We start from the raw sequence: 7,979 nt of genomic DNA, 5'->3' as shown, positions 1-7,979 counted from the left end.
ATTTAAGTCAATTCACATGTGAAATAGAAGTGCCTGAATTTTTACACCATGATGAAACCCTCTATATATATAGCAATAAACAAAAAGAGCAGATCCAGAAGTTCCAGCAGACTTTCGTGATGTATGAGGACCTGCAGCCTTTGTCTGTATCCAAAAACAATGCCGTAGTAGAAAACAGGACGATGCAAAACAACAAATGCAGCTTACTGAAGCAAAAGGAGATGTTGCATAAGGAGCTGGAGTCATTGGTAAAATCGCCGGACATATTGCTGAAAGCCTCTCGGCAACTGCGGCTGGAGAGGGAGAGAGCAAAGTTGGTAGCACGACAGACCACTGAGCAGGAAGAGCAGCTCTCCCAGGCCCAGAAGAGAGTGTCCGAATTGGAGGAGCAGACCAAGGGCCACTTGGTGGCAGGTGATAATGCGGCAGATCTCATTGTGGAACTTAGAAATGAGATTGAGGCCAACACGGTCAAGGTGATGGAGAAGCTGCCCACGGAGCTGGAGAAAATGAGGAAGGAAGTAGATGCGTTGCAGAAGCTGGCAGAGATGCCGGTCGTGACGGCGGCTCAGCTCCTGGAGATGAAAAACCAAATTCAAGATGTGACCTCGAAGATACACAAGCGCACCGTGAAGATTATCATCGATCAGTCTTGCGAGGAGGACAGACTGAAATCCATAAGGGAAAAGGCCTCGGCCATTCATCAAACCAACAACTTAAAGGCCCAAGAGCTCCAAGACCTAAAAGACAGGCTGGCGTTTGTAGAGAGAAAGGCAAAGGTAAGCGCCACGCAGACTCGCTTCCACGATGCGGAGTGGGGCCTCTGGGATGAGCTGAAATGCAAGAAAATCAATTTAAGGAAGAAATATGAAGAAGTTGATGGGCTGAAAGCAGAGCGCGCACACCTGCAGGGGACAGAGAGAGTCTTGAAACAGACAGCGCGATATTTTCACCCTTTACTCCAGATTCTGGAAGCTGAGAAGGACAAGACCGGCCCCAGTGATGTCCAGAGGAAACTGGAGAGAATGGCGTTTGTGAAGAAGAAAGACCAGAGCCAAACCGACATGTGCGAATTGAGGAGGCTCAAAGCAATGATGGCGTCCCTCACGTCATACATGTCAACTCTGAGGGAGGAACGCAAGGCAGTGAGACAGCAAGCCCTGGAGGACAGGTTTGAGTTAAAGAGGGCCTACGGAACAACGTCGTTAAATGACAAGTTGAAGTTGCTGAAGGACGAGAACGCAGAGTTGGAGAGGCAGTGTAATGACAAGCAGGCCCTGATAGAGACCACTAAGATGAAGTTAAAAGCGGCCATGTTTGAGCTGAAAGCCTATAACTGCCTCGAGGCAAGAGATCACACCACCAAGAGCGTGAAGGCAAAGGGGACGGAACCCCGTAGTAGGACAAATAAGACCAAATGAAGAAAACTCGTCTGGATCTAGGACCGTTCTCATTTTGCAGAATAACAGACTGAATCCTTTCAGCTCATTCGTGGGACTGGGGTAACAATGTTCTTTTGGCATTTTTCACCAACTGTGGTGCTGACTCAAGCAAAACACCAATAGAAGTTATGACTCCTATTATAAGAAGTTGGTCTTACCTTATTGGGATTTAACAATGAAGTCATATAAATGTCATCTATCGGTTTATCTCTGCTCATTTGATGCTGTCATCTATACGTCTCGCGTCCATCTGTCCACACTTCACCGGGCGCAACATTGCCGCACACATACTGTACATGCAAATAAATGCTTTAATGAATCAAAGGTCAAAGAATTTCCGTGTGAGTGCCCACTTCTATTTCAACCCTTTTAGTGCACATGAACAATAAAAACGTTCAAATCGGAAATTTGAAATTACAGTGTTCCTCTCTAGTTGGTTGCCATTTAAGAGGCGCAGTTTTGATTCTTTTTAGCTTTGATCACTATATGTAAGGTCAAAGCAAACAAAACCCACAAACCAGAAACCCCCCCCCCCCCTGCCCAACGCACTGGTTTTTATAAGACACTGAATGTTAGAATGCTGAACGCAGATTTTAAATGGCTTTGCCGCTTGATGGAGAAAGGGGTGTTCAGCTAGGTACCATTCTGTCTGCTGACTCAAGCAGACGTGAGATTGAATGGGTTCGGGCATGTTTGGGTGGTCCAGTGCAAAAATCTGGGCAGTGATAAGAAGCTGGCTGTGAAGATTGTGTATCAATACTCTTCCAGACTAAAAGAGTTGGCCATCCTCAAGGAATTCACAGAGCTGGATGAAGCCAAGAACAACCTGGTCAAATGTGTAATTGTTTCAACCACAGGTCGCATACATAAAAGTTTAACATTGGGTTTGAAATTAGAAAAGAACCGTTTTAAAAGTGCAAGAGCCTCACTTGCACACACATCTCTCAGGATCTGCTGGATATTGTGCAAATAGTTAAACTGTTCATATTGTAGAAATGATGGCGAGGACATTTAAGGTTAAACACTATTATTAATGTACTTTTTCCAATACTCTCATCCAGCTAAACACTATACTTTTTGTGTTATCCATAATATAAAGTGTTTCTTGCTTGTTGTTAATTTCTTTCAATCTTTCTTTTTTGTTCTTCTTTACATAAACAAATGTCTCTTATTCAGTAGCCTATGTTATTCTAGACAACACTCAAACGTCATCATACATGTATAAAGTATGAATACACACAGCAAAGAAGAAAACATCATTCACATTTCACAATTGAGGCCGCGTGTTGCCTATCCGAGAAAAACAGGGCACAAGAAGGCACTCTGGGAAACAAAGAATGGCGCCGGAGGAGTGAAAACAATAATCCCTAAAGGCTTGAAGGCTGTGGCCTCCATCACCAGGAGGATGTACCTTGCCAGAGAGCAAAATCAATCAGTGCTTTTATTTTGAAAGGTCGCGCCAGTGTCAGATACCACAGCAGGCTTGAAGGCTGTGGCCTCCATCACCAGGAGGATGTACCTTGCCAGAGAGCAAAATCAATCAATCCATGCTTTTATTTTGAAAGGTCGCTCCGGTGTCAGATACCACAGCAGACCCGCAGATAGGTGAAAGCAAATAACTGGCGGTTTGTGCTATTTGGGAACTAGGTTAGATGTCAGATCTCTGATATAGATCACTGGCAGGAGAGTTGTTGCTGTGAGTACTGAGCGAAATCACCATAGCTCTGAACTAATCAGTGACACCAAAAGTACAAATTTATAAAATGGTAAAATTCTGTCAGACATATGTACATGGGGATATTCCTGACCTAAAAATCTCATGACATTGCTGCCATGAATTAAATATTGGTCCTGAGTGTACATTTTCACATAATTACTCCTAATTTAACGAGAAATAAAAGTACTTGGAGAGCGCAGACTTCAGCCAAGCTGGTTATTTCCCCACATATTGTCACATCCATAGTGTAGTTGAGCTCGCAGGACTAGATCAGCACCACTGAAGATCTTGTCAGGATGCCTGTCCTTGCACTTCTTGTGGCAACAAAGCCACCACACCTCAACAGGAAGTTTGGTTTAAGTATTGGTTTATCAGACCAAATCAAAGCCCCGTGTGATCAAAGCTAGACATCAAATATAGCAGCAACTGAACTAAGGACCAAAACACACCTACTACTGTGTTGTACGCCTGAACACTAAACAGACAACTTTGGTAGCAGACAAACTAGTTCGTAACCATGTTGAAGGAATCCATTTTTATCGTTAACCAGCTGAACAAGGAGCCCTTCCTTAAAAACCTCACCTTCCCTTCTTTTGAGGCATTAAGTCCATTGATGCTTCTGGAGGTTTTAAATGAGGTCCTGACTGAAATACAGCCGAAATACACTGAAATCATCCAGGATAAGACAGATGAAGAAAGGGTGCAAGAAATGATTAACCTTCTGTCCATGCTGGAATATGAGCCGATCAAAGAGTGTTGTGATCTGCAGGCAATCAGAGAAGGTTTGGACACTAACGACAAGGTGGTGATCTACCCTATCCTCTTCTGGTTGCTTCAGGATGTCTCCACACTGAAGAGAAAAGCATATTTAAGTCAATTCACATGTGAAATAGAAGTGCCTGAATTTTTACACCATGATGAAACCCTCTATATATATAGCAATAAACAAAAAGAGCAGATCCAGAAGTTCCAGCAGACTTTCGTGATGTATGAGGACCTGCAGCCTTTGTCTGTATCCAAAAACAATGCCGTAGTAGAAAACAGGACGATGCAAAACAACAAATGCAGCTTACTGAAGCAAAAGGAGATGTTGCATAAGGAGCTGGAGTCATTGGTAAAATCGCCGGACATATTGCTGAAAGCCTCTCGGCAACTGCGGCTGGAGAGGGAGAGAGCAAAGTTGGTAGCACGACAGACCACTGAGCAGGAAGAGCAGCTCTCCCAGGCCCAGAAGAGAGTGTCCGAATTGGAGGAGCAGACCAAGGGCCACTTGGTGGCAGGTGATAATGCGGCAGATCTCATTGTGGAACTTAGAAATGAGATTGAGGCCAACACGGTCAAGGTGATGGAGAAGCTGCCCACGGAGCTGGAGAAAATGAGGAAGGAAGTAGATGCGTTGCAGAAGCTGGCAGAGATGCCGGTCGTGACGGCGGCTCAGCTCCTGGAGATGAAAAACCAAATTCAAGATGTGACCTCGAAGATACACAAGCGCACCGTGAAGAATATCATCGATCAGTCTTGCGAGGAGGACAGACTGAAATCCATAAGGGAAAAGGCCTCGGCCATTCATCAAACCAACAACTTAAAGGCCCAAGAGCTCCAAGACCTAAAAGACAGGCTGGCGTTTGTAGAGAGAAAGGCGAAGGTAAGCACCACGCAGACTCGCTTCCACGATGCGGAGTGGGGCCTCTGGGATGAGCTGAAATGCAAGAAAATCAATTTAAGGAAGAAATATGAAGAAGTTGATGGGCTGAAAGCAGAGCGCGCACACCTGCAGGGGACAGAGAGAGTCTTGAAACAGACAGCGCGATATTTTCACCCTTTACTCCAGATTCTGGAAGCTGAGAAGGACAAGACCGGCCCCAGTGATGTCCAGAGGAAACTGGAGAGAATGGCGTTTGTGAAGAAGAAAGACCAGAGCCAAACCGACATGTGCGAATTGAGGAGGCTCAAAGCAATGATGGCGTCCCTCACGTCATACATGTCAACTCTGAGGGAGGAACGCAAGGCAGTGAGACAGCAAGCCCTGGAGGACAGGTTTGAGTTAAAGAGGGCCTACGGAACAACGTCGTTAAATGACAAGTTGAAGTTGCTGAAGGACGAGAACGCAGAGTTGGAGAGGCAGTGTAATGACAAGCAGGCCCTGATAGAGACCACTAAGATGAAGTTAAAAGCGGCCATGTTTGAGCTGAAAGCCTATAACTGCCTCGAGGCAAGAGATCACACCACCAAGAGCGTGAAGGCAAAGGGGACGGAACCCCGTAGTAGGACAAATAAGACCAAATGAAGAAAGCTCGTCTGGATCTAGGACCGTTCTCATTTTGCAGAATAACAGACTGAATCCTTTCAGCTCATTCGTGGGACTATACGTCTCGCGTCCATCTGTCCACACTTCACCGGGCGCAACATTGCCGCACACATACTGTACATGCAAATAAATGCTTTAATGAATCAAAGGTCAAAGAATTTCCGTGTGAGTGCCCACTTCTATTTCAACCCTTTTAGTGCACATGAACAATAAAAACGTTCAAATCGGAAATTTGAAATTACAGTGTCCCTCTCTAGTTGGTTGCCATTTAAGAGGCGCAGTTTTGATTCTTTTTAGCTTTGATCACTATATGTAAGGTCAAAGCAAACAAAACCCACAAACCAGAACCCCCCCCGCCCAACGCACTGGTTTTTATAAGACACTGAATGTTAGAATGCTGAACGCAGATTTTAAATGGCTTTGCCGCTTGATGGAGAAAGGGGTGTTCAGCTAGGTACCGTTCTGTCTGCTGACTCAAGCAGACGTGAGATTGAATGGGTTCGGGCATGTTTGGGTGGTCCAGTGCAAAAATCTGGGCAGTGATAAGAAGCTGGCTGTGAAGATTGTGTATCAATACTCTTCCAGACTAAAATAGTTGGCCATCCTCAAGGAATTCACAGAGCTGGATGAAGCCAAGAACAACCTGGTCAAATTTGGGGACCATTTTGTCATGAAGAGGGATTTTTGCCTGGTCTTTGAGCTGCTGGACAAGAGTCTTTGTGATTTCATGAAGAAAAGGTGCTATCTCTCGTTGAGGGTGGCTGAAATCGGAGTGGTCACGCAGCAGATGCTGGTCACTTTAAACGCCCGTAAACACATCGGCGTAATACACTGTGACATCAAGCCGGACAACATCACGTTGGTGAATCACACAGCACAGTCCTTTAAAATCCAACTTAGTGATTTTGGTCTGGCCCAGAAGGTTTCCAAAATAATCCAGGGCACCAAAGTACAAGCTCTTGGTTACAGAGCTCCAGAGCTCTTCCTGTGATTCCCATACAATGAAGCCATTGATAACTGATTAAAATTTTGAACACTTGGGACATTCTTGTCACCTGATATCAACAGTGAGAAACAACCCATATTAAACAAATACAGGGCTTCGCCGATCACTAGCGTTAGCATGGCCTCACCGTCTGTTTCACCCGGTGTCTTTGTTCAACGTTCGAAATGTTTAGTTACTCCTCTGCCTCCGTTCGTGAAGGTAATAGGTGCAGAAAGTGTAGTTTATTTATGGCTATGGAGGCGAGACTTCGCGAGCTTGAGACGCGATTCCGCAGTTGGGAGTTAGCTGGAGTTGCGTCAAGTAGCCAGGGTAAGCTAGCTACTGCGGAGCCGCCTAGCGTAGCTACAGCTAGCGGTCCCCCGGCAGCAGCCGGCTAGCCAGGGCGGCTGGGTGACGGTTCGTAGGAAGCGTAGCCCAAAACAAAGGCCCACGGTGCACCACCAACCGCTTCCCGTGGCTAACCGCTTTTCCCCACTCGGCGACACACCCGCTGAGAAACCGACCCTGGTAATTGGCGACTCTGTTCTATTTCAACCCTTTTAGTGCACATGAACAATAAAAACGTTCAAATCGGAAATTTGAAATTACAGTGTCCCTCTCTAGTTGGTTGCCATTTAAGAGGCGCAGTTTTGATTCTTTTTAGCTTTGATCACTATATGTAAGGTCAAAGCAAACAAAACCCACAAACCAGAACCCCCCCCGCCCAACGCACTGGTTTTTATAAGACACTGAATGTTAGAATGCTGAACGCAGATTTTAAATGGCTTTGCCGCTTGATGGAGAAAGGGGTGTTCAGCTAGGTACCGTTCTGTCTGCTGACTCAAGCAGACGTGAGATTGAATGGGTTCGGGCATGTTTGGGTGGTCCAGTGCAAAAATCTGGGCAGTGATAAGAAGCTGGCTGTGAAGATTGTGTATCAATACTCTTCCAGACTAAAATAGTTGGCCATCCTCAAGGAATTCACAGAGCTGGATGAAGCCAAGAACAACCTGGTCAAATTTGGGGACCATTTTGTCATGAAGAGGGATTTTTGCCTGGTCTTTGAGCTGCTGGACAAGAGTCTTTGTGATTTCATGAAGAAAAGGTGCTATCTCTCGTTGAGGGTGGCTGAAATCGGAGTGGTCACGCAGCAGATGCTGGTCACTTTAAACGCCCGTAAACACATCGGCGTAATACACTGTGACATCAAGCCGGACAACATCACGTTGGTGAATCACACAGCACAGTCCTTTAAAATCCAACTTAGTGATTTTGGTCTGGCCCAGAAGGTTTCCAAAATAATCCAGGGCACCAAAGTACAAGCTCTTGGTTACAGAGCTCCAGAGCTCTTCCTGTGATTCCCATACAATGAAGCCATTGATAACTGATTAAAATTTTGAACACTTGGGACATTCTTGTCACCTGATATCAACAGTGAGAAACAACCCATATTAAACAAATACAGGGCTTCGCCGATCACTAGCGTTAGCATGGCCTCACCGTCTGTTTCACCCGGTGTCTTTGTTC

The sequence above is a fragment of the Takifugu rubripes genome, chromosome 20, assembly GCF_901000725.2.
Source record: "Takifugu rubripes chromosome 20, fTakRub1.2, whole genome shotgun sequence".
Classification (NCBI taxonomy): domain Eukaryota; kingdom Metazoa; phylum Chordata; class Actinopteri; order Tetraodontiformes; family Tetraodontidae; genus Takifugu; species Takifugu rubripes.
This window is presented reverse-complemented; position numbering follows the sequence as displayed.